Below are 27,222 nucleotides of genomic sequence, written 5' to 3' on the forward strand. Positions count from 1 at the left end.
CCCTAGAGTTGGCGCTGACATCACACCAGCTAGCAGTCGACACAGCGGAAATATAACACACATAATTAATACATCTAGGTACATTATGTACTCAAATAAAATAAATTGGATCCATACAATAATAAATCCTTCATTAACTGCAATGTCTAGACTCTAGAGTTCCTTTATAGTGAGAGTTGAGACGTTGACCCCAACAACAATTAAAATATGTAATGATTTGATAGCGCTGAAAATGGAAAAACAAAACTCTTACGAGAAGTAAAACCATATACCTATATTATATTATATACAAATATTAAACGAATTCGATACTTAATTTTATAATGTATTATATTATTTTATAATATAATGTATTATATCTGAAATATAAAATATTATTATTACAACTAGTTTGTCACTGAGAAATAAGGAAAAGCTGTTAACTTGAATTTATTTGAAGCAAAGCGTTACTGGATTATGCAATAAGGTAGGCGATGTTTGGATCCTGTGCAATAATTCTATTCTCAATTATTATCTTAGCGTATGCTCAATTGCACTACCTCTAGCGCTTGAAAGTGGAACTAGCCGCTGGCGCACAGAGAAACAAAACACAGGAAAATTCGCTCAGTGTCCATTCTTTATAATCCCTTTTCGCTGGTTATACTGTGCTACATTTGTTATTCATTTCGTATGTTACGCACTTCACATTATTATTGCTCGTAAGCATTCGATATGTCGGTGCTCTCCAAGTTATACAGACCCAGAAACAAAATTTGGGCCACCTGAATTTTGTTCTGGGCCTGTGAAATCAATCATTTTCAATATTACTTAAATGTCTGATGTCGAAATCTGCTGTGATTATCACATGGGCTGTCAGGTAGTTAGTCAGAATTTTTCCTTTCATATAGTACGCACCTGGATTTTTAATCCAAAAATTATGGAACAAAGTGCGTCTATTACGCGAATATATACGGTAATATTAAATTATACGATTATGCGTGTTTAAAAACATGGCCTACGCAAATATGATTTTTGTCTGCTGTAAGGATTGAAATGGAATTGAAGCTTGTTGTATTTCAATCTCAGGTATAACTACAAGGCACTGAGATGTGCTGATCCTGTGAGTGCACCGTGACTTCGGTGCTATAACAGAGAAGCTAGACAGTCTCATGGATGATTATTTGAAAGAAAGGCACAGTTGTAGGAAATCTGAGTTCCGGCATCTGATGTCTGTGAAATCCATGCTTTCTCACGTACATCCAGGGGAACCCGTCGGACTTCTGGCTGCTCAAGTAAGGTGTTTCTTGTATAATAATATAGCATTCATCATCATTCACCGAACACAAATTCAGGCCATAAGTTGACCTATTTCGCTCTCAGCTAGACAGGATCTACAGTCTATACAAACTAGAAAGGTATTGACAGTTCTCGCTTGCACATGCGGAAAGGGAGCGACATTGTGAAGTTATGCGGTAGTCAGTGCGGCTCTTTGCGCATCCTGCCTGCCGTGTCGGAACTGAGCAGCTGACATGAAATCGTAAACTCATAAATTTGTATCATACGGTAGTCTTTGACCAGACTAATATGTTGTTGTTGTTGTTTTCTAATGCCAGGTGTTTGACAATAAAGTCATTTGACCTCTTGCACTCCAATATTTTTAAAGATATTATCATGGCCAGCCACTGAAGCACAGATCTTGAGGTGTTCCGAATCCATTTCTTGGTTTGAGTTGCACAATGAGCAGTTAGGGGACTGATATATTCCAATTCTATGCAGGTGTTTGGCCAAACAATCATGGCCTGTTGCCAATCTAAATGCAGCTACAGACGATTTGCGTGGTAAATCTGGAATTAACTGTGGATTTTGATGCAGAGAGTTCCATTTTTTCCCTTGAGATTGTGTTATCAAATTTTGTTTGTTGAAGTCTAAGTATGTAGATTTCATAAATCTCTTCACAGAGTAATACGTAGATTTAGTAACAGGTCTGTAAGTAGCAGTGCTGCCCTTCTTTGCTAAAGCATCCGCATTCTCGTTTCCCAGGATTCCACAATGGGATGGTATCCATTGGAATACAATTCTTTTATTGAGTGATATTAATTGAGAGAGCATTTTAGTTATTTCTGCTGTTTGAGATGAAAGTGTGTGTTTAGAGACTATTGATAGAATAGCTGCTTTGGAGTCTGACAATATAACTACATTTTAAAATTTATTGATGTGGCATAGAAGATTCCTGAGACTTTCACTTATTGCAATGATTTCTCCATCAAAACTTGTTGTTCCATACCCAAGAGATCTATAAAGTGAGAAGAGACAGCACGTAACACCTGCACTGGCACCTTGTTCTCTGGAGATCAAGGATCTGTTGGTGTATAAATGAAGCCAATTTTGTGGAGGGTACCTAATATTAATTGTCTCTAAAGACAATTGTTTTAGTATTTCAGTGTTTACTTCTGATTTTAGTATTTCTTCTGTTAAATTTAGATTATATTCTATATTTAATAGAGTTAAAGACCAGACTAATATTATAATAATAATAATAATAATAATAATAATAATAATAATAATAATAATAATAATAATAATAATAAACATATGAATGAATGCGATTATGGTATATACTGTGTAAGCGATAAGTTCTCTCCACTAATACCTTACGACCATTGATTTTTTTATACTTGAAACCTAAATTCTTTAAGACAGTGTGCAGAGAAGAAACACTGCCATGAAAAAGATCCGCATCTCAAAGCGAAGTTTGCAGCTTTTCTAACGTAGGATGCCCCTCCCGTCGGTAATATAAATATACATGCCGCCAGATTGCATTCTCCTGAAAGACATCTAAATTTGTCACCCGCTTTTCCACTTTCATTTTCTCTCCCTGCGTTTCAAGTCTGGAAGGTCCATCCTCTTGCTCATTCAATTTAATTTTCCTTTCCTGTTTTAACGATGGTGTTCTATCCTATTTTGAGAGCCTCTGCAGTACTATTTACCACCTGTTGTACAGGATAAGAGGCCCGCCATTGTCTCTTCTTTCTCGAAATAGTCTTGCGCATTACAAACCATTTCTCTCGCCTGACTTGTAAGAGGAGCAGTTTTTCCGTTATTTCTAGACCACTTGCTGTCCCTTGTAGCACTCCTTTCTCCCTCTGAGCCCGTGGTTCGTTTTGTGCCACTAACTGCAGGAGTGATGTCTTGCGATATTGTATAAGTGAAACACACAGACACTGTAAGTCACGCTACAAATACACTCACAGCTAAATTAAATTTAAAACTAAATTCAAACTAACTCTACCTTCATCAACAACAAAATATCTACAAAAACAATAGCCACGACAGAACACTAATACTTGCTGTAACACAGTAACGAAGATTCATCACTTCCAAACAAAACACGTACTCGCTGCGAAACAGTCGGCAACATTGGCCTGTTGTCATGGTCTCTGATGGCTAGTCTGGGCGGTTGCCATGGTGACGCTTAGAAGCCGCTGAACTGTCTGTATAGACTGTAAGAGTTGTTTCGTGGATGGCCAATTCGACGTCTTCCTTCTGGATGGTAGTGTAATACAATGCAACATTAGGTATCCGAGTTGGTGGCATTCATGACACATGTTGGAGCCATCTTTTCCTATAATTGAAAAGTTTTTCTTCTAATGGCTGCATGTAGAGTATATCCAGCTGTTCGGTGCGTACTGTATATCTCATTTCTGCAGCTCTTAATCTACTGATGTCTTTCTTCTTCAAGTTTCACTTCCATATGAAGGGTATAACGAACAAGGTCCATCAAAAATCGAAATTGAGTTAATAGTGCCATCTGATATTAGAAGGGGAGTACTTTCATGTGGCTGCAGTGGTTTTATGTAAGAACGAAAATTGTCCTCAGTATTCTGCGTTAAAGTTACTGTATACTTTGGAAGATTGAACAATGTCACATCCATCCCAAGAAAGAACGAACAATGTCCATTTTAAACACAGAAACTAATGCAGACAGCTGTTACAAACTTGATCTTAGAGTCATAGACATTGCTGGTTAGTTTATTTTTACATATGCCAATACGATCTGTATTATACAATAATAATAATATTATTAAATGACTGATGTTTAGCTGTTATTCCATGTGACAATAAATTCTATTAATTTTCATTAGAACTACTTGTGAGCATAATACAAACAGCTGTACTATTCCAGTGTTCAGATGTCTGTGTTAGGGTATTGATTATTTTCTTTATTATACTTTTATGGTAATATTGTAGTGTTTGTGGTTAGTGCAATTTATTTTTATAATGTCTGACGTTAGAGAAAATGAATTATCCGGACCCATTCCATGTTCTGTAAATTCAAGGAAGAAAAAAGTTACAGGACGTGTTACAGATGCATAAAAAAATTCGTGCTATGAGTCATATTATGGGAAAAGACTAAATGTTCCCGTTTTCCGTGTTTTCAGAAAATAAGCGAAAGTGAAAGAAGCGATCTTATTAAACATTTCAATGAATTAGCTTCATATGACACTCAAAATGCCGCCTTTCAGGACTAATTTCGGTACTTCCTGTTCAAAGAAGAAGATCCAGAAAAACATAAGCCGAAGCTGATTTTCATAATTTTTCTTACAGATATAAAATGCGAATAAGCAAAGATGGGCAAAATACTGATGTTCCCGTTTGCTATAAAGCATGTATTGCTCTACATGGATTAGCAGGCAGACGTTTAGTCACTTTGAAAACGTCATTGGCTACTACTGGAAAAGCCCATACAGAAACAAGAGTTAAAAACATGGAAACAGGCCTTACCAAATGAAAGGAGATTTTATCTAAAATTTGTCAGCACATTCAATCACTTAGAGGTCAGAAAGTCCACTAATCTCGTCACGATTGCCGAAGGTTGTATCTTCCAGAGGACTTGAATATTTCTAAGCTGCTTAAGTTACACTTAGAAAAATTTCCTGCGAACCCTGTGTCTTACGAGCAATACAGACTAATTTTTGTCACTAAGTACAACATTAGCTGACATTTCACACATCAAATCAGAAATTTCCAATGAAAAAGATGCAAGTAAATTAGATAATTTTGAGAAGGAGAAGCAAAATTTGATTTGAAAGAATGAATTGCACAAGAGAAAAGGACAGAAGTTTTATGAAGTAAAACAGGCTGCACGTCTAAATTCCAGGAAGTCAGAGTATAAAGAGGCTATCTGCATGGATTTCCAAAAGAATTACCAATTCCAAACTTTTCAACTATTGAGGGCTATTATCGTCGACAGCTGCCCTTTTATTCTTGTAACATGCATACGCTGTCAACAGGAAGATTTGTTTTCTACATGTTTGACCAAAATATTTAAAGTAAAGGCTCTGATGAAGTTTGCCCTAAGTTATGGCACCACTGTTTGAATATTGTACCAAGCTGCGTTGGTGAACTCCGTATCTTCTACGATTCTTGTTCCGGACAAAATAGGAACTTTACGGTATTCAGATTTTGTCATTATGTAGTACATACTAAGAAGAGGTTTGATGCTCAGTGGATCACATTTCCCACTCGAGGCCACTCGTGCCTGGAATGTGACAAAAACATGGGACTTGTCAATCAGAGAGCAAGGTGTGAAGCACCTGATGACTGGAGGCAAGAGATTGCGAATTCTAGGAGGAAACCAAACCATTCATCATTGTAAACTGTAAACAGCTACAAGGCAATGTGCAAGGAATTACAAATTTTGAAAAATGTTTGTTCTCCAACTGCTAGAGAATATTTCAGTCTTCCTCCCACCAATAACGAGTCACAAGAAGTCCATAACAGTGAATGAGACGATTTTATAGTTCAATATATTCATTCACAATGGAAAATTCAGTGCAATTAGATTAGTTTGTAAATTTGTTTTTCAAAAATTGTTTGGAACAATGAACACTCGAAGATAAAAATATTTATAATGGGTCAACAATAGTTATAACCTTTAAAAAGAATACCCTACACGAAAGTAAACATGTGCTACATTGTTTGAAAATATTATGCCTGATTCTATTTCCAACAAATATTCAATTAAATTGTGATATTGTTCGTTCTTCCCGTTTATAAAACGCAACAAAGTAGACTTTTTGCAGTTTTACATTGTTGTAATTCATAAAATCAAACAATATTTTGTCACATATTTGCTTTATAATGGTACATTCTTGTGTGATAAAAAATAACAATAAGTTAACAATAAACTATGCGTTTCAAGTCCTCAAACTTTAAATTTCATTTATCTCAAAATTATTCTGAATGGACCTTGTTCGTTATTCCCGTGTACCCTTCATATAGGATAGTCAGAGAGGCTAGTGATTTATACAATTTTAATCCCGGGTTTTCAGCCCTATGTGCTGATGCTTTATCCACTAAGCCACACCAGATTCCAGTTTCAGTGCCAGATCGAATCCCCTCAATTTAAGTTCTACCTCTCAGTTTTCCTTTTGGTGGCGTACCCTCATGTACTGTATGACAGAAAATGTGACAGTGGCAAGATGTCCAGTGCACTATGTACAGAGGCGCACTCATTATGAGTGACTAAGTGGCCGGAATCCGACAGGATGAGCATCATCTTGAATCACAAAGTGATTACTTATGCATATCATATTAGTATATCATTATATATATATATTATAGTCATCTTGAGATTTTTTTTATCAAAATGTTTGTGGACTTAATATGAAAAGTGATTAAATTTTCCAAAATATAGTGAGTAATAATGATATCATTATCTGTCTCACTAAAACATGATTTTCTGATTCTGTTGTTAATACAAATTTGTTTCATAATAATTATACTGTGTTTCGTGCTGATAGATTATTTGAAGCTACCAACAAAGTAAAAGGTGGGGGTGTCTTAATGGATACCTTTTATACGTCGAAGATATGATTTAGAATTCGTTAATGAATGCGTTTGGATTGAAATTAAAATGCCTGATGGTTGTAATCTGCTAATTGGAAATCATTATCTCACACCCGATACAGATCCTAAACATGTAAAGTCTTGCAAATCAAGATTTCAGGTATAACTCCCTGTAAAGTTGATTTGAATAATTTCGAGGGAAAAATTGTTCCAGAGCCAGGTATCGAACCTGGGAACCAAAGGTCCCGGGTTCGATACCCGGCTCCGGAACAATTTTTCGCTCGAAATTATTCAAATCAACTTTACAGGGAGTTATACCTGAAATCTTGATTTGCATAATACACGTCACTGTTCGTTAACAGAAAACCACAATTTAAGTCACACGGAGTTAGTGTGCACTCGAAGTTGGTTGCTTAACGGTTGTCAGTCCACTTTGAGGTCTGTGGATATAGAGGGAAAAATTGGATCGGTGTCGGTTAGAGTTCCCGGGTAGCTTAGTGGTAGAGTGTTGGTACGTTAAACCAAAGGTCCCGGGTTCGATATCCAGCTCCGGAACAATTTTTCCCTCGAAATTATTCAAATCAACTTCACAGGGAGTTATACCTGAAATCTTGATTTGCATAATACACGTCACTGTTCGTTAACAGAAAACCACAATTTAAGTCACACGGAGTTAGTGTGCACTCGAAGTTGGTTGCTTGATGGTTGTCAGTCCACTTTGAGATCTGTGGATATAGAGGGAAAAATTGGATCGGTGTCGGTTAGAGTTCCCGTGTAGCTCAGTGGTAGAGCGTTGGTATGTTAAACTAAAGGTCCCGGGTTCGATACCCGGCTCCGGAACAATTTTTCCCTCGAAATTATTCATGTAAAGTCTTCTCTAAATTTTATAGAAAACAATCTTGATACCCACAACTTTAGAATTGTTATCCTCGTGGATTTCAATGCTCCTGGCATGGATTGGTCATCAAGTTGAATTCTTAATGATATTCATTATTATGCTAAAATTAAGTCTCAGGATTTATACCAGTATTCCTTTTCTTGTCTTCTTGGACTAAACCAATTAATGTTATGAAAATAGTAAAACTCTTCTTGATCTTGTTTTTACAAATGTCTGTAACTGTTCAGTTAATCTTGCTAATCATTCACTAGTTTTGGAAGATGTTCATCACCCATTAAATTATTCTCAAGGTGATTATCACTGTATTTATCCACTCTCCACAATTTTGATTAGGATTGTATATATCTTACTACCGATGTCAATGGTGCTGTTAATTCTCTGACTAAAATTGTAAATGATGCTATATCTAAAGCTGTCCCTGTCACCTTTGTGAAAAAGTCGCACTATCCTAAATGGTTTTCAAACAGTCTACATCAACTCATTAAGAAAAAGAACAAAGCACATAGAAATTTAAAAAAAATATAAATCTGATCACCACTATCAAATTTTCTCTTACTGTAGAAAACAAGTCAAGGCTTTGATTAATTCTGATAAATGTGAATGGTTACAATCCATCGATGACAATTTAAAAAAGAGCCTAATAAATTTTGGAAATATGTAGAATCTTTTCAGAAATCGAAAAACATTCCTAATGAATTTATTATTAATGGGGTTCACATTGCTGATCAAAGAGTCATTGCAATGCATTTGCTAGTCAATTTAAATCATTTCAGATCAGTCATAACTCTAATTTTCTCAGTTGTTATTCTAACATTAATGGCTTTTTACCCCTATCTGTAATCTCTAGTGAGAATGTCAGGAAGGCCATAAAAAATGTCAAGCCGAATGAATCTATGGGTCGGATGGCATCCCTAATTTTATTATTAAAGGATGCTCTGAAATTCTTATAGGCTTACCTGTTTTAACCTTCATTTTCAATTTGAGTTTGAAAACAGGGAAATATCCTTCTCTTTGGAAGGAAGCATCTGTTATTTCCATATTTGAGAATGGTAATAAAGCTATTGTAAGTAATTATAGACCTATTTCCATACTTGATAACTTCTCAAAATTTTTGAAAAAAAAAAAATTAAAAGACATATTTCTTTTTACGACGTGAAAAACAAAATGAATTCGGCCCAACATGGTTTTACAAACGGGAAATCTACGACTACTAATTTAGTATCATATCTCAATTTTGCTATGCCTATATTTGAAACTCAGGGTCAAATTGATTCCATATATTTTGACTTTAGCAAAGCATTTGGTGTTGTTTTCCGTAATATGTTACTGAGTAAATTAAACTCTTTTGATCCTACCCCTAACTACCTGAACTGGTTTGAAAATTTTTTAAAAGTTAGACAATCCTGTGTTAGACTTCGAAATTCTTACTCTGATCCATATATTAGTTTATGCGGACTTCCACAGAGTTCCACTTTGAGGTCTCTATTAGTTTTATTATTTATAGATGATATCAGTACTAGACTAAGTTCTAACTGCCTTTTATTTGCCGATGACCTGAAAATATTTCGCAAAATTAATAGTCTGGCAGACTGTATAACTTTGCAAAATGATATAAACGCAGTTGAGCTGTGGTCTGCTGGTATGGAATGAAAATTAATGAATCGAAAATTTTAGTCATTTCCTTCTCTAGAAAAACCACTTCTCTCAAATTTAATAATTGAGGACCGTTTTTGCAAAACTTGCTAACTGAAAAAAATTAAATTTTACAGGAGAGACAAAACACTATAGTAAGCAAGTTTTGCTGTATGTCTCACTTATAGCAGAAAGCAAGTTTTGAAAAAACGATCACACTTTGACATGCTACAATGAAGAGAAATAACCCAATTTTACTAAGATGCTTTGAACATCATGTAGAGGCCTGCCTTATGTTAATGAATCCATCAAAATCTCAATTTTGCAAATTTTGCAGTTAGCAAGTTCTGCAAAAACGGTCCTCAATTATACTCTTAATAATATCAACATAATAAGGAAAGACGGTATTAGAGACCTGGGAGTTATACTCGATACCAAATTACATTTTCATAATCATGTCCAATATATTTATAATCACTCCATTAGAATGCTCGGACTTATAAGGTCTTTTTCTACTCCAGCTACTCTTGTAATTTTATACTATACATTAATCAGATCGAAACTCGAATATGCATCTGTTGTCTGAAATTCTATTACTTCTACTGATTTGGTTAAACTGGAAATCATTCAAAGAATTTTTTATGTCCCTACTTGCTTTCAAGTTTTTATCAAATTCATCTATTTTCAATTATGAGCGTACTTGTAAATATTTTAACTTTTCTAGCCTTTATGTTAGACATCTTGAATTTGACTACTTATTCTTTTGTAAGGCTGTAAAGGGTGATATTGATTGTGAATCCTTCATAAGCAATATCTACCTTCGGGTCCCTTCGAATGGTTTAAGATTTCAAAAAATTGTTTATACCTATAAGCCGAAATCTCTCCAGTTGTCAGATGTATGAAAGCTGCCAATTTATATTGAGTATACACATCAAAATCATATTCATTTCAGTTTCATTCATTTGTGTTGTTTTTTAGCTGTTCTGTACCATGTATTTTGCAGTTATCTATTAATTTTGTCATTATTGGTTATTTGGAATTGTCTCTCATTTTAATAATTATTTTTATGCACTGTTTATGTAATTCCTTGTGCATTGTAAATCTTGTGCTAAACTGTTGTTGGCTCCAGGCTATTGTACAGCACAATAAATATTAGTAAATAAATTATTATTGTTATTATTATTATTATTATTATTATTATTATTGTTATTATTATTATTATTTATAAATTACACTTGTGAGGAAATTAAACGCAGAATAAATATAGGTAATGCGTGCTATTATTCTGTTGACAAGATTTTGTCGTCCAGCCTACTTTAAAAAATACTGAAAGTTAGAATTTATAAAACAGTTATATTACAGTCGTTCCATATGGTTGTGAAACTTGAACTCTATTTCGAGAGAGGAGCAGAGGTTAAGAGTGTTCGAGAATAAGGTGTTTAGGAAAATATTTGGGGGTAAGAGGGTTGAAGTTACAGGAGAATGGAGAAAATTACATAACACAGAACTGCACTCATTGTCTTCTTCACCTGACATAATTAGGAACATTAAATCCAGACGTTTGAGATGGGCAGGGCATGTAGCAGAATCCAGAAATTCATATAGAGTGTTAGTTGAAAGACCTGAGGGAAAAAAGACCTTTGGGGAGGCCAAGCCGTAGATGGAAGGATAGTATTAAAATGGATTTGAGGAGGTGAGATATGATGGTAGAGATTGGATTAATCTTGCTCAAGATAGGGACCGATGGCAGTCTTATGTGAGGGGGCAATGAACCTCTGGGTTCTCTAAAAGCCATTTGTAAGTAAGTTATTTTAAATATACAATCTTTTTGCATAAGGAGTCTACAAATACACATGGTTTTTCTATTTCAGTCCATCGGAGAGCCATCCACTCAAATGACTCTGAACACATTTCACTTTGCTGGTCGTGGTGAGATGAATGTGACATTGGGTATACCTCGATTGCGAGAGTTGCTGATGACAGCATCACATAATATGAAGACTCCAAATATGGACATACCATTCCTTCCTGACATACGTAAACTAGAGAAAAAAGCAAATAATTTGAAATTGAAATTGTGTAGAGTTACAATGTCTGACATATTGCAGTACATTGATGTAAAGGACAAAATTGAACTTTTTCCTGAAAGGTAAGAAGTGAAAATGTATATAACATTTATGCTGAACAAATTACTGTATGTGAAAATTAAAGCTGTTTTCAATTTTTTTGTATAGTACTTTCTTTCACCAAGTACGCAATGTTTATAAAATACTACGTACAAATGTATGACCACGTTTTTAGAGATATCAGCAAATACGTTAGAAACGTTGATTAATACTTTATTTTGGTATTCTCGTTAGTCTGTAATCGTTGTAAACTTCTTCACCAATTTATGATTGTACTTATTCTCAAGGTATAAGATAGACTCTCAGTAATCATCTGATAAAACTTTGTGTTTACTTGTGTTATAACCTCTCTCTATCAAGTCTATAAATACAGGTTCGAAACTTACTTTTTTCCGTTAGAAATCTGGCACTGGTTCTTATTAAATTACTACTTGGCTTTATTTCCAAGCTTCTGTGTATTCAGAGCTTTCAGATGATTAAGATTTGGTTGAACTGTGTTTCATAAATGCTGATATTGCATTTCTTTGAGCATCTGTAATGTGAAGGCATTTTAAACGGGATAATTCTATTACTGTGTGTCCCATTTTTATTCTTGCTCCAGATGTTTGAATTTTACATGTACTATGTAAATATAAGTGTTTGGGATTTTCTTAGGAGTTTTAATATGATGTTTTTTGTCAAAAATAGGATTTTGTCATTGAGAGAAAAGTCTTAAAGGGGTACTGAACTCAAAATCACATTCTGGGATGATATATTCTAAACATGCAATGAAGCAAACTAGACCTTTCTACAATTAATGGTTTCCAAGCAACATACCTCTGAACGTGTGACATCATACTGCTATGCCGCACACAGCAAGTCCATCGTTGCTTTAGTTACATTACATTCACTATAATTCATGTCCAATACCGTTCTTCTTTTCATAACAAAGCGTTACGCAGCTGTGAACTTGTACAACGCAAACCACGGTTGCAGTTGTGACTAACAAGAAAGACAGACTATGATGTGACGTCACATTCTTAATCATAACTATGGACCTCAAATTTCTTGAATAAAATCCCTTAAATTTCTTGAGTGACAAAGGTAAAAATTCTTGAGTAAAATAATTAAATTCTTGGGTGAAAAAGGAAAACTCTTGAGTTCTGTGATCATCTATACTTGAATAAACAGCTCAGTATGGCACCAGGTACTGTTTACAGTTTTATTAGTATGCGAGGGAAAATAGAAATAGTAGCTTCGCGCACAACTTGCTTATTGCAGAAACTGCACAGCATTATATTATCTCCAAACTTGTTCATTCCATCTTGGGAGAATTGTTTGATCCGTTTATCTAACCTGAGTTTCGGCAGCATAATGAATAATATCATATAAATCAGTTTTTATTTTCACTCAATCACTTATCATGTTAAGATGGCAGAAATGAATTCTGTTACATCAGGATACAATATTAATATAAGTCACGAATATTTTCGACTTACTTTCAAGTCATCTTCAGGTGATAGTTTACTAACAAACAAACATTTGAACATGGTGAAAAATATTATTTAAACACATTTATAAAACACTAATAAATAGTCTAACCATGCATACTTTTTCTTAAAGTGGTTAAATGGCGTACATGGTATTAAATTAACATTCAGATAGAAAGCCTTCCAGTGGATATAATTATAATTTATGCAATATATTAAAAAGCAGGCTCCCCTCTAGCTGAGTTGGCAATAATAAAATAACTTCAGATAGGATGTTTACTGTTTCTTAAGGTATTAATCATTTGTCTTCGAATGTAGGCTTTCATGGCTGCCGTCAATGAGGTGAGTGTTTTCCAAGCTAAGAAGCCATGATCTACTTTGTAGAGGTGCAGACAGTTATTATATGCAACTTAATATCGTAAAATTTTCTGTGGCCAGTCTTTTCGCATACACATGTATGAAAATAATTCCATAGTGGTGTATTGCGAGCGCGTGCTGCATCCAGAAAATAAATTGTTGCAAATGTATGTATGCATATCCCACACTTTTGATGCTCTCGTTACAGATAATACATCAGGGAATAGGTTTGTATTTTTTTTAACTATGCTATTTAATGTAATCATTTTAATTTGAAAGAAAAATAATTTAAAAATTAGGCCAAATTGTGTAAAGTAGTAAAAAGTATTGCATTTAATATTTCAAATGCACTGAACCCAAAATCTCAACTATATATAGACTCAAAAGTACTAAGCAATCTTATTACAGTGCACACATACTTCACGTAGTTTCAAATAGTCATAACTACACAAATGATAAATAACTGTGGAAATAAACAATATGGATCTCTTTATTTGATGCCTGGAATTCATAAAAAAAATTCGCCCATTTATGAAAAGATCATACTTTGTCAGTTTGCGATTTGATGTGGAATGACTCTTAAATAAAAATTCAGTGGTTTGAGGTAAGGAGGAATAGACCAGAATGTTGGTCCCCGTGATCTTTTCATTTCTTAGAGAATCACTGACCTAGAATCGTTACAGCAGCAAAAGAAAAAAAAATGTGGCAGTGCCCACCATGCATGAAAACCCAGTTCTTACACCTGCTACTGGTGAATTAATTTGACTAAATTTCTGAAACTGAAGTGTCAAGAGAATGAATACAGTATTGTAATTTGTTCATTTTCTTATTTCAGGAACCAAGTATATATGATACATATGCAGTTTCTTCCACGTGAAGTATACAAGTCCAAATTTTCTGTGAAACCAGCAGAAATTCTGAAGCATGTCGAGAAAAAGTTTCTGAAGGAGATCTTCTATGCCATGAAGAAAATATTGAAAATAAAAGCTACATTGTAAGCACTAATTTAATTTATTTTTATACTCGTTCACTTAGATCTTTTATTTCCTCCTTCAGACTTTTCTGTATTTTTTACCAAGTATTTTCACTCGGTAAAAAAGAAAGAGAATTCAATATCCTATACAATGACCAACAACTTCCTAGGACTTATGAATCCAAATATCTTGGAGTTATTTTCGATAGTAAGTTAACATGGAGCAACCATTTGAAATACATTTCTGAAAAAGCTCGTAAAAGATTCTCCCTTTTAAAAAGACTAGCAGGAAAGAAATGGGGATGCTCTAGGAATACTTTGAACACCACATACAAAATGTTTATACAGCCAGTGCTGACATACTGCGGAGAAATTTTAATTACTTCACCTTTCATAAACGACATAGAATATGTTCAAAACCAAGCTCTCAGACTCATTACTGGTGGAATCAAAACAATGCCAATAAATTCTATGAGATTCCTCACTAATATTAACAGCATCAAAATGACAATAGAAGAAAAAGCACTGATTCAATATGAAAAACTTATCAGATTACCAGGTAACAATTGGCATTCATACAGTCCTCTTTGTAGATTGAAAACTCAAAAAAGTTTCATATCCATTGTTCAAGAATTAAAGCAGAAAATCAATATCTCGAATTTAAAAGAAAACTTACAAATTAAACCAAACCCTTTAACTCTATTAAATATAGAATATAATCTAAATTTAACAGAAGAAATACTGAAATCAGATGTAAACACTGAAATACTGAAACAATTGTCTTTAGAGACAATTAATATTAGGTACCCTCCACAAAACTGGCTTCATTTATACACCAACAGATCCTTGATCTCCAGAGAACAAGGTGCTGGTGCAAGTGTTACGTGCTGTCTCTTTCACTTTATAGATCTCTTGGATATGGAACAACAAGTTTTGATGGTGAAATCATTGCAATAAGTGAATGTCTGAGGAATCTTCTATGCCACATCAATAAATTTAGGAATGCAGTTATATTGTCAGACTCCAAAGCAGCTATTCTATCAATCGTCTCTAAACACACATCTTCATCTCAAACAGCAGAAATAACTAAAATGCTCTCTCAATTACTATCACTCAATAAAAGAATTGTATTCCAATGGATACCATCCCATTGTGGAATCCTGGGAAACGAGAATGCGGATGCTTTAGCAAAGAAGGGCAGCACTGCTACGTACAGACCTGTTACTAAATCTACGTATTACTCTGTGAAGAGATTTATGAAATCTACATACTTAGACTCCAACAAACAAAATTTGATAACTCAATCCCAAGGGAAAAAATGGAACTCTCTGCATCAAAATCCACAATTAATTCCCGATTTACCACGAAAATCGTCTGTAGCTGCATTTAGATTGGCAACAGGCCATGACTGTTTGGCCAAACACCTGCATAGAATTGGAATATATCAGTCCCCTAACTGCCCATTGTGCAACTCAAACCAAGAAATGGATTCGGAACACCTCAAAATCTGTGCTTCAGTGGCTGGTCATGATAATATCTTTGAAAAATATTGGAGTGCAAGAGGTCAAATGACTTTATTGTCAAACGCCTGGCATTAGAAAACAACAACAACAACTTTTGTGCATTTGGCATGAGTCACTACGTACTAGTGGACTGGTGAATGTTCACTGTATCGTCATTTCTGATGATGGATTGAAGTATGCAGTATTTAAGAAGTAAATTAGAGCTGTCATGTCAGCTGTTAATCTTATAAAATAAATATTATGATGATGTACCGAAGTACATGTGATATTTCCTGCAGGAATTCTGCATACCACGTGATGAAGGCTGGGTAGGCACCGGGACTTGAACTCGAGTTTTCAGCTCTACGTGCTGATGCTTTATCCACTGAGCCACACCGGATTCCAGTTCCGGTGTCAGATTGAATCCCCTCAATTTAAGTTCTTCCTCCCAGTTTTCCCTTTGGTGGCCTGCCCTCATGTACTGTGTCACAGAGTATGTGACAGTGGCACAATGTCCAACGCACTATGTACAGAGGTGCACTCATTACGAGTGACCAAGTGGCCGGGAAAATGTATGCTATTGTTGCCAAAGTGCAAATAGCAGTTAGCAAAGCTTTCTCGTTTTCCATGGTCGTCCATCATGCGAGGTAGAATGAAACTAGAAATGTGTTCGAGGCTTGTGCGTCCTACTCAGGTGGTTTGTATCATGTGCAGCGCTTGCACAATTCACTCCATGCATTACATGAAGTGCCACTGTACTGCTGTTGCATGCCCATGTATATGCGGCCTAGCGAGCATTGAGTCAGAAGCTAAGGACTGTTAATTCTTAACTGATGTTGATGCACCCAACCATAAGTATTATATGTACACTGTTGTTGTTGTTATTATTATTATTATTATTGTTATTATTATTATTATTATTATTATTATTATTATTATTATTATTATTATTATTATTGGATTTGAGGGAGGTGGGGTATGATGATAGAGACTGGATTAATCTTGCACAGGATAGGGACCGCTGGCGGGCTTATGTGAGGGCGGCAGTGAAGCTTCGGGTTCCTTAAAAGCCATTTGTAAGTATTATTATTATTATTATTATTATTATTCATCCAAAAGAAATTCATATCCTTATGTTGATTCAGATTTCTGCCCACTAACTCTGGGTATAGCTACGAGATAATATGCGTTTACCTTAATTGTCGAAGCCTATATGCTAGATGCCATGAGCTCGATTATCTATTCTGCAAGGTCCTCAAAGGTGATATATCCTGTAACTCCTTAAGAAACGTTATCTTACGTATTCTGCAAAAGATATGAGAGCTCACAAACTTTTCTACTGTATAATAGAAATTCAAAATTTCTTTCACCAGTCTCCAGATGCATTAAAAATACGAACATGCATGGCTGCGAATTTGATCCTTTCACTGTATGGACTTAGTTTGTTCCTGACAATTACATAATCTTTTATTTATTCTCGTAAACAATTGTCTTCAATTTTTTATTGTAATTTTTATGGTATTTTCATGCTACAACATATCATTCATTAGCGACTCATTTTTTTATTAGCCATTGTTTTACTTGTATCTATTAATTAACAATATAATATTAATCCAGTGTATAAAATTTTTTATTATTGTCATCAATGTAAATATTGTTTTCAATTTATTCTGTATTATTGCATTATCATCGTCTCAGTTGTGCTGGATTATCATTGGCCAACCGCTGATGACTAACACATTAATATTAATAATGAATAAATAAATAATGAAATAAATTTATTATTGTTGTTATTATTATTATTATTATTATTATTATTATTATTATTATTATTATTATTATTATTATTATTATTTTAGAATTGAAAGTGCAGCTGAAACAGCAGAAAAGTCCTTTAAGAATGAAGATGACGAAACTGAAATAAAATTGGAAGATGAAGTGGACCCTGACTTTACGAGGAAAATTAAGAATGCTGGAATAGGAGAAGAGCATGAAAGTTCTGACGAAGATGAAGGGGTAAGACACAAACAGTTTTGTACATGGAAAAAGTACAGTATAAATCAATTTCAGTGAGAGTTGTAAATGTTGACATTACATATTATCACACTGATAAACTTCACAGTTGTCTAAATTAGGGGCAATGAGTACTGGTAATATTTAATTATGTAATCTCTCACATTTCACTTCTTTATCAGCTGTGGTGACTGAATGGCCACCCTGCTTGCCATTAAATCAGAGTCCTGTGTGTTCAATCTCAGTCCAGAGCATTTCATTTTAAAGATGATGATAAAATCCTTTTAAATGGCTTCAAAAGAAAAATAAATGTGGAATCCTTTGTCACACGTTTAGGGCCCTGTCTCTAAATCAAACGGCTTCATGCAAATTATTTCCACATGTTCTTTGCAAGTTATTAGGGATAATGAATTTTAGTGTATAGATGCACACCTCAGAAATTTAATTTTTATACTGCTATAGAAATAGGATCCAGGAAGTTCTTCACTGATGATGTGGGGTTATAGCTACTAACATTTTTCGTGTGCTTGAAAGGTTATATGTTAATGATAGAGCCCAAATTTATATGCAATATTCTGATATACAAGATCTATTCCAAAAGTATTTTTGACTCTTGGCTGGGAAAAATACAATTATTACTCACCAGAAGGTCTGAAACCACGAACATCTTTCAATGCACTCTTCCTCTTGGGACTGCCCACACTTCTTCCACTAGTCCTGCCACGTTGGAAGCATTTCTGGAAGGCTTCTTTGGAAATACAGTAGAATTGAGTCATTGTGTTACAAATGATGTCTTATTGTGATTTAAACTGAGTCCCTTCCAACAGCATTTTCAGCTTGAGGAACTGCCAAAAACGAGAGGGAGTCGTGACGGGAGAATAGAGAGCCTGACGAACCTGAGGAATGTTATATTTGGTCAAGAAAGCCTGAATCAGTCGCGAATAATGGGTGGGTGCTTTCAAGTTTTTGCTGGTCATTTGCCTGCACAGCATCACGAATGCGATCGAAAACTTACAGATAGTATTCTTTGGTAATGATTTGGCCTTGTGAAGCATATTCGTAATGCACCGCCATAGGAGTCAAAGAAAAGGGTCAACATGAGTTTCACTTTGCTGCGCATCTGCCATACTTTTTTAGTCCTCGGTTATGATAAAAGTTTTTACTGCGATGACTGTACCTTGGTTTTTGGGTTGTACATTGAAGAACGTAGTCTTCTCCTTGGGACTGCACACTCTTCTCCCAGTGGTCCTGCCACTGGAAGTCATTGTCGTCTGCACATTCCAGCTAGTCCTGCAGAGTTGCTTCTGCTCCATACTCCATCATGATCAGCTTCAGTACGAATTTCGTGGACATTCTGCATGGCCAAATCCTCTTTAAAAATGGAATGTACCAAACTACCTTGTCCACAAGTTCTTGGACTGTAATATAATGTTCCTGCATGACCAGTGTCCACTTTTGGTCAATCATCTTGCCATTTCAGCTTGTTGAGGGCCTACAGAAACATGATTCGCTCTCCACCAATGAGTGGCCATGTTTGAAATGGTTGTACCACTCCTATATTTGTATGATGCCCATAGCATTGTCACCGAAAGCCTATTGAATCTTTTGATTCGCAAAATTTGTTGCATTGCTCCTGTTCAAGTCATTCTGTCACTTTGCACAAGTGAAAATCTGATGGGCATGCACTTACTCGCAGGTTGACTGCCAGCAACTGACACACTCTGCAGACAGAAAAAAACTCAATGCATGCACATGAAGGTGCCCTACACCACACCAGAGATTACTACCTGTGTGTGCTTCATTTATTTCCACGGGAGAAAAAATAAAGTCAGATTATTTGAAGAGCACAGGGGGAAAAAGATGAGGGTTTATACAACTTTATGTTGAGAAAAACAAACTTTTAACTTTGAAGTCTCATAATTACTAATTAACTTGACTTGGACCTGAAACTGTATACACAGTAAATTATAACGTTTTAAATTTTACTTAATGTTATTTGTGTACAAGTATCTCATTAATTACATTATGAGAGAATATAATAATCTGCAAATGTCGTAACTTACATTGGAAAAAGATGAATGTTATAAGGAAACACTATGATCACTTTCATAATACTGAAAGTTTAACAGAATTAAACTACTGTCACTAATAAAGCAAATAGATCTACTTATAATGAGAACTGGATCTCATATTGTTTCACTTAGGCATCACAAACAAATTGAGCTTTTTGAGAAAAAATTTTTGAAATGCTGCAGGTAATTATATTTTGGTTTACATAGGTGTGAGGCTATAATAAACTGTCCTGAAGATGATGTAGGAATTTTTACTACAGCTTCAGTTCTCAGTCCGAAGTACTTATATCATTCAGGGATGATTATCAACTATAATAATTTCGTTTACAGGTCTTATTAGCAAATGGGCATTTATTAAGATACTCTGGAGGCAAAAATATATGTCGAAGGTTTCAAAATAAGATGATTATCATATCATGTGGTATCACTTCAAATGCATCAGACTTAACTGTAGCATTTCGCACAACTGTATTTCACTCGTATAGCAATTCCACTATCGTCTTCAGACTGATTAGTCACATGTTGCGATCACACTCTAAGGTATTATGAGTGTCTCTGGATTGAAAACACAACAGTAATCTTTTTCAGTCTTTTTACTTTATTCACAATGTAGTGGAGCATCCTGAGAACGGTATAATGTTTGTTCTGCCCAAGCATAGTCACCTCCTCAATCTCATGGCCCAAATGATTCATTGAAGTCCCACAGCATTGCTAACACTTCCTTCTTTAACATTAACTTTCTCAATTTTGTATTTAGCTTACTGCATTGTTCTTTAGTTTTGTTTATTTGTTGTTGTTGTTGTTATTTAATGCCGGGCTTTGGCAACGAATCCATTAGCGTTCTTGCTCTCCAATATTTCTCTGTGGTGGATCCATGAGGTAAAACTTCACAGGTTATGAGATGATCTTCAGTCATTTCTTCTTCATTGTTGCATAGAGGGCAATTTGGATTTGTGTAAATTCCTATTTTATTCAAGTGTTTGGCCAAATAATCGTGTTCTGTAAGCAGTCTGAATTTTGCTACTGCAGATTTACGTGGGATTTCTGGAATAATTTCTGTTTTTTTTAGTAAAATGCTCCATTTTTTATCTTTGGCTTTGGTACATAGTGCTTGGTTTTGCTTGATTTTATATTTATTTTTAATTAGTCTTTTGATGGATGTAAAAGGTAGGCTTGTATTTGTATTCTGAATTAAATTGGATCCTTTTTTGGCAAGAAAGTTAGCAGTTTCATTTCCAGCAATTCCGCAATGTGCAGGTATCCATTGCAATTGAATTCTTTTCTGTAGTTTTTGAAGTTGTTGGATCATTTTGTGACATCCTTTAATTTGGATTGACATCATTTTATATGAATTTATTGCATATAATGCTGCTTTAGAATCAGAAAGAATGACAGCATTTTGAAATTTATCTATTCTGTATAGTAGGTGTTGGAGTGAGATATGAATAGCCATTATTTCCACATCAAAATTTGTTGTATGATGTCCTGCTGGTTGATAAAATGAGAATAACGCACACGTAATTCCTGATCCTGAGTTGTTATCGATAGTAGACCCATCTGTGTAGATATGTAACAGTTTTGTTTTTTTCAGTAGTCTTCTTCTCAATTGTTTTTATATTAATATCATTCATTCCCCTTCCTTTTCCTTGTTAATTTTGGGATTAAACCTTCAAAAACTGTTCACGTAATAAGCCAAGAGAACACCTGCTGTTCACAGTAGTAAGTCAACAAAGTAATATAAAATGCATGGCTACATTATTATCCACAGCTTGAAACAGGGAACGGATTACTACTTTTAGCTGGATGGACTATTACAAGTGACTAAATAATTCGGGAAAAATAATCTTATTAGATTGATTACTGTTTGAAAATAACCTAATACAGTAAAATTAGTTGTATTGGCAAACCTGCAAACAGAGGTTAAGGATTGCCAACACAAACAGTGTAAACAGCATACTGTGCACTCTCATTTTTTTTTCCTTCATCCTTTTTTGCAGTGTACAGGTTTTTCAAAACATGGCTGTAAAATTGTTTCCTCATCTCTCTTTTGTTTTTTTTTAAGCCTATTCCTCTCATCTTTTTTCCCCGGTGCTCTTTATTTCTATTTCTTAATAGATTTTGTATGTGAAAAGTGAGATTCTTGAAAAAATTACTCTTTTTCTTCTCATCGATTTGATTCTAAATGCTGGGTAACTTTCGGTGCTGGACCTCGGACTCATTTCACCGGATTATCACCTTCATCTCATTCAGACGCTAAATAACCTAAGCTGTTGATAAAGCGTCGTAAAATAACCTACTAAAATAAAAATTGATTCTAAATGTTTATTTCTATAGAAAGAATACACTGCTTAAAACTATTAGGAGAACAGTATGAGTTTCTTAAATATTTTTGTACTGACAAGAGTAAAGATACGAAAATTGATAATAACATTACTTAAGAATGTATTTAACATCATGCAAATAAAAATAAATTAATAATAATGAATTTTAATGCCACTAATTAAATTTACAATAAAATTCGTCCAAGTAAATATTTAAATCTTGGCATAACTCATCAAACCTGAAGATCAAATAGAAGGTTCTAGTATCATGTATGGCATCCACGACTTTCGATTACATATCTTTGGCATCTTTGTGGCATATTCCGAATGAGTTCTTGTACTTCATCTTGGGGAATTTTCTCCCATTCCTCCTCCAGAGCATCCACAAGTTCGTGCAGGATTTGTGGAGAGCGGACTCTCGTCTGATTTTCCTGCCCAGCAGTTCCCAAAATGTTCAGAACAGGACTACTGCAGGCAAGTCCATAATCTCAATTTCGTTCAACCTTAGGAAGTTCGTCCCAGTCACAGAATGTGCCCCTGTATTATCACAAACAAGCACGAATCCAGGACCTCCTATAGCAGCAAATACTACATGGTCTTCTACAGGGTGGGCAAGAAGTAACTAGATGTTAAAAGAGGCATATAAAATTTACATTTACAACGCAAATTTATTGAAACTAATTTTATGTGTACATTATTAAATGGGAATACAGATGCATACCTCAAAATTCAATGTAGGCACCTGTAGCTCCGACCAATTTCCTCAAACAGCCAGGAGTGGAATCCACAGTCTTCTGGAGGAAGTTGCGTGAAACATTAGTGATGCCCCGAATCTTTGCTTGCAATTCTTTCAGAGTGCGAGGTTTCGTCCATTACACCTCATCGTTTGCCCGGCCCCATAAAAAAAGTCACAGGTTGTCAGGTCAGGGTTTCTTGCAGGCCGTTCATGAGATCCACATCGCCCCAGCCAACATCCCGGAAACTTCTCACCCACCACATATGCACGACATTTGCAAAGTGAGGTGGTGCGCCGTCCTGCATAATGTCATTCAAGGAAAATCGATTGGAAGGCACTGGCCATTAGACCCTCTCGCACTGCTCGTGACGTCATCTACCGTCAAGACTGGGCCTTTAACATCCCTCATACTATGAAAAGCAATGCACCGAAGATGCAGGCTTCGAGACTTCGGATCCGATAGAGCAGTTCAGTGGGAAATCCGCATAACGGCGTAGTGAGTATAGTGGTAAAGCGTACAGTGGGTGGGGGTACTGTAGAATGCTTGCCAACAAATACGCAAAGGAAAACGCTCTGGATTTGAAGGTTCTGACGAATAATTTGGTTTTCATACAAATCTATTTTCAAACTGTGTCTGAATCTATTACACGGTTAGAAAAGTCAGAGCAAGAGATGCCGGAAGCCCTGAAATTAGTTAAGGAAATGACACAGAGAATTAATGAGACACCAAGTACACTGGTTACTGACCGTGTAAAATAGAAGTGGAAATCAATTTTATGTAAAAATAACGGATATGGATCACTGTGTAATATAAACAGCAAATTAGTGGACATATAGTCACCCGAGAATAAAGGACTGTCTCTTAGAGACTGCAATGATGTTTAGAACGCATCTTTTCACAGTACAAACTGTGTTTGGCAGATAACCGAAAAATATTTACATTTGAGACACTGAAAATGTATCTTGTAGTACATTGCAATTCGGTACTGTAACTGTAGTTCCTAAAGACGACCAATAGGATAAATGAATAAATTAAAATTGCTACATGTTTATTTCCACCATTAACACTGTGTATAATAATTAAACACAAATGCTTATAAAAGAGGAGAATAAATGCTTTTCACATTCTTTTGACATTGCCATTGTGTAATGTATATTTGCTTTCAGAATGTACATATGTGTGTGTTTCCCCATACTACTGTACTCTACTCTAAATAGCAACCTCAACACATCTCTACCTTTTACTACCTGCAGCGAGTCAACAACCTATAGTACATGCACAGTAAACTTATTGTATCGGGTCCAAAGTCTCGAAGCCTGTTTATGATACTCATAGAAAGACCATTGTGATCCCAAAAATTTTTCAATTATTGTGGGCTCTTTAGACATTGTTAAAACACTTATATGAGGGTATGAAAATAATACAGAATGATTCTCTAAAAAGAATATTATATTATTGTACTCACATTACATAGTTAACGATTTTCTTAATTTTCTTCACTGTTTTATGGCTAGTTGTAGACGAATTACTTTTCTGCCCTTGTCGATGTTTGTTGAGAGCTTTCATGATGATCTAGTTGTGGACTATCATTCTATAACGAATGGATCTGTAGGCCAATAGAGATCTTTCCGTTCAGTATATTAGCAAATGTTTGTGCTAGGTTTTTGAACTTGTATGGCGAAACCTGGGCTCATCAGAGAAGAACACGAACCGCCACCAATTGATATTTCAATCTGCATGATTCCAAGCAAACATACAGTATGTCTTGCTGCTCTTCTTATCGTATATTGTGTTCTCATAATCTGTTTCTTACATTTGATCTGAAACACAAACTCCAGAAGCCATGTGAAAATCATTCAGTAGGTTCCTGGTCGTACTTACACGACGTTGTAGAGCATAAGTCTTACAGATGACTGGTTTTACGCTTATGGCCATTGGCCAGCTCTCCTATAACACTATCTTGTCTCTGTATCTTTTCCAAAGTCTGGACACCACAGATAGATAAACACCAAACTCTCTACTTACTTGTCACTTGTTGCATTAAAAGAATTACGTGGTAGACATCCAATTCATTTAAATTGATCATTTTGCCAGTAGTTTGAACCACTGTCTTCTGGATCTCATCCTATGGCTGCTTACACTGTCTGCTCAATCAATGCTTACGTGCGAGTAGCCATTAGGTTGCAGGTAGTGCATACCATTATTGGGATAATGTTAATATCTGCTACCTAGTGGCAAAATAACTTTGATTGAGCAGGCATTTACGCATCCATAGGATTCGATCCAGCAGGCAGTGATTTGAACAAACAAAGCAACTATCACCATTCGTTGCCATAGTAATGCCAGAAAACTGACTAATGGAAAGTTTGTCATTACCTTATTAATCACAGACTTCTCAATATTTGTTACTTCAGTTATTTCTATGAATTTGGGAAAAGAATCTTTCAAGTGCTCATGCGTGAGTAAATTCTATGATTAAATTTGTAAACTTTTTAATTTTCAGTACCACAACTTCAAAAGACAATAAATTGAACACATTATTACAAGTGTTTCTCTAAATTTTTTGAGCAGGTTGCATTCTTTCTGTGCCTACAATACATTCCGTACTTTACTGATATGTTTGCCTTTAAATAGCTCAGATTTATTTGATATAGAAATTGTATTTTGTGGTAATAATTATAAAAAAAATCGTAACAATTTCAGTACATGAACTTACATAAATATGGCACCTCTACTCTTTTGAATGTTTGTAATGTGTGTGTAACCTGTTTGTATTGTTATACAGTTAATGTAAAAAGTCACCATACACTTATTAAAATAGCACAAATATGTCGTAAAGAAGCGTTTTGTAACCTCAGTATGCTAATTTATAATAAATATAATATGTTGAAGGATAGATACAAATATAATAGAACATACAAAAAAATAAAGAAAAATAATTGTATTTCGAATTCCATAAAAAAAAAATAGAAACGTAAAGAAACATTTCAAATCAATGTGTAAAAAGTCTTTATACACAACTAAGTATTCCTCTGAAACAGCTGAACCTCTGCTACAGGTAGGGGTAGGGATAGTGTCTGTTCAGTTCGTGGTAAGCGCAGATACACCTGTGTACCGATGCAGGCTGCATTTGTGTACCATGTTGAAGTAATACAACAATATGAATTGAAAACGATGTGAAATAACTGACGAGGAGAGAAGAATTATCATTAATTTGCATAATAAATGTAAGTTTCTCTCCGAAATATAAAAATTGTAGGAAGGCATAGAGCAACCTTCAGCCTATAATTGACAGAGCTGGTAAGTTCAAAAAAAAAAAAAAAAAAAATCGAAGGGGATCAGGCCATCCAACAAAAGTGAGTAAACGAGCTGAATCACTGATACTCAGAAACATAAGAATAAATCCACATATCAGTGCTCCGAAAATAGCTAGTGAGTTAAGTAATGAAATTCACTTAAATGTCAGTCCTTCAACAGTAAGAAACTGCCTATGACGAAATAATAATTTTCATGATAGAGTAGCATGTAGAAAATGTTATGTCAATGAAAGAAATAGAAAAAAGAGGTTCTTGTTTGCTAAAATGCATGTAAACATGACAAAGGAGTTTTGAGATAGTCATTATTTACCAACGAAACCAAGTTTAATGTATTTTCGTTGGATGGGAGGACAATGGTATAGATGGAAAAAAAACACAGAGCTACAAAAAAAAGAATCTGGAACCCACTGTTCTTGTTTGGGGGTGTATGAGCATTGCTGGTGTTACATCCTTGCATAGTAACCAGATGTAAATCCCATAGAGTATCTGTGGGTCCATCTCGACACTAAAGTCAGAGAAAGGCAACTGAAGAACAAACAGAATTGAAAGATGCCTTCTGGGAAGAATGGAATAAAATTCCTCCTTCCAAGACTAGAAGTTGGATGCTATTAATGTCAAGACGTCTCACAAGAGTTGTGGAAGCAAAAGAAAATCCCACAAAGTATTAATTTCTGTTAATTTGATGAAGAATGGGGCATTAATTTGTAATGGTATGAACACTTTTTGTTTGTTGTTTTTAGTTTGTTTTTACAGAAAACAATTATTCCCAAGTGATATAGTGTTAAAAGTTGTGTAATCAAGATGTATCAATCTGTTTGCTGACAACATAAAGTCCACTATAGTCCACTGTAGTCTATTCAGTTGTTGTTTTTCACGAGATGTATAATTATTTTGTATTAAAAGAATTGGTCCTGATTTTAATCATGTGCATGTAAATATGTAAGTTATGTTATTAGGTGTATAGGAAAAAATTACTG

At 34.9% G+C, this 27,222-nt stretch overlaps 1 pseudogene; it reads left to right on the forward strand.

Moving 5' to 3' along the window:
• The window catches only part of LOC138715740 (DNA-directed RNA polymerase I subunit RPA1-like), a 188,282-nt pseudogene that overhangs the window by 114,714 nt on the left and 46,346 nt on the right, over window positions 1–27,222 (forward strand).

This window comes from Periplaneta americana, chromosome 15, assembly GCF_040183065.1.
Source record: "Periplaneta americana isolate PAMFEO1 chromosome 15, P.americana_PAMFEO1_priV1, whole genome shotgun sequence".
In the NCBI taxonomy this organism is placed as follows: domain Eukaryota; kingdom Metazoa; phylum Arthropoda; class Insecta; order Blattodea; family Blattidae; genus Periplaneta; species Periplaneta americana.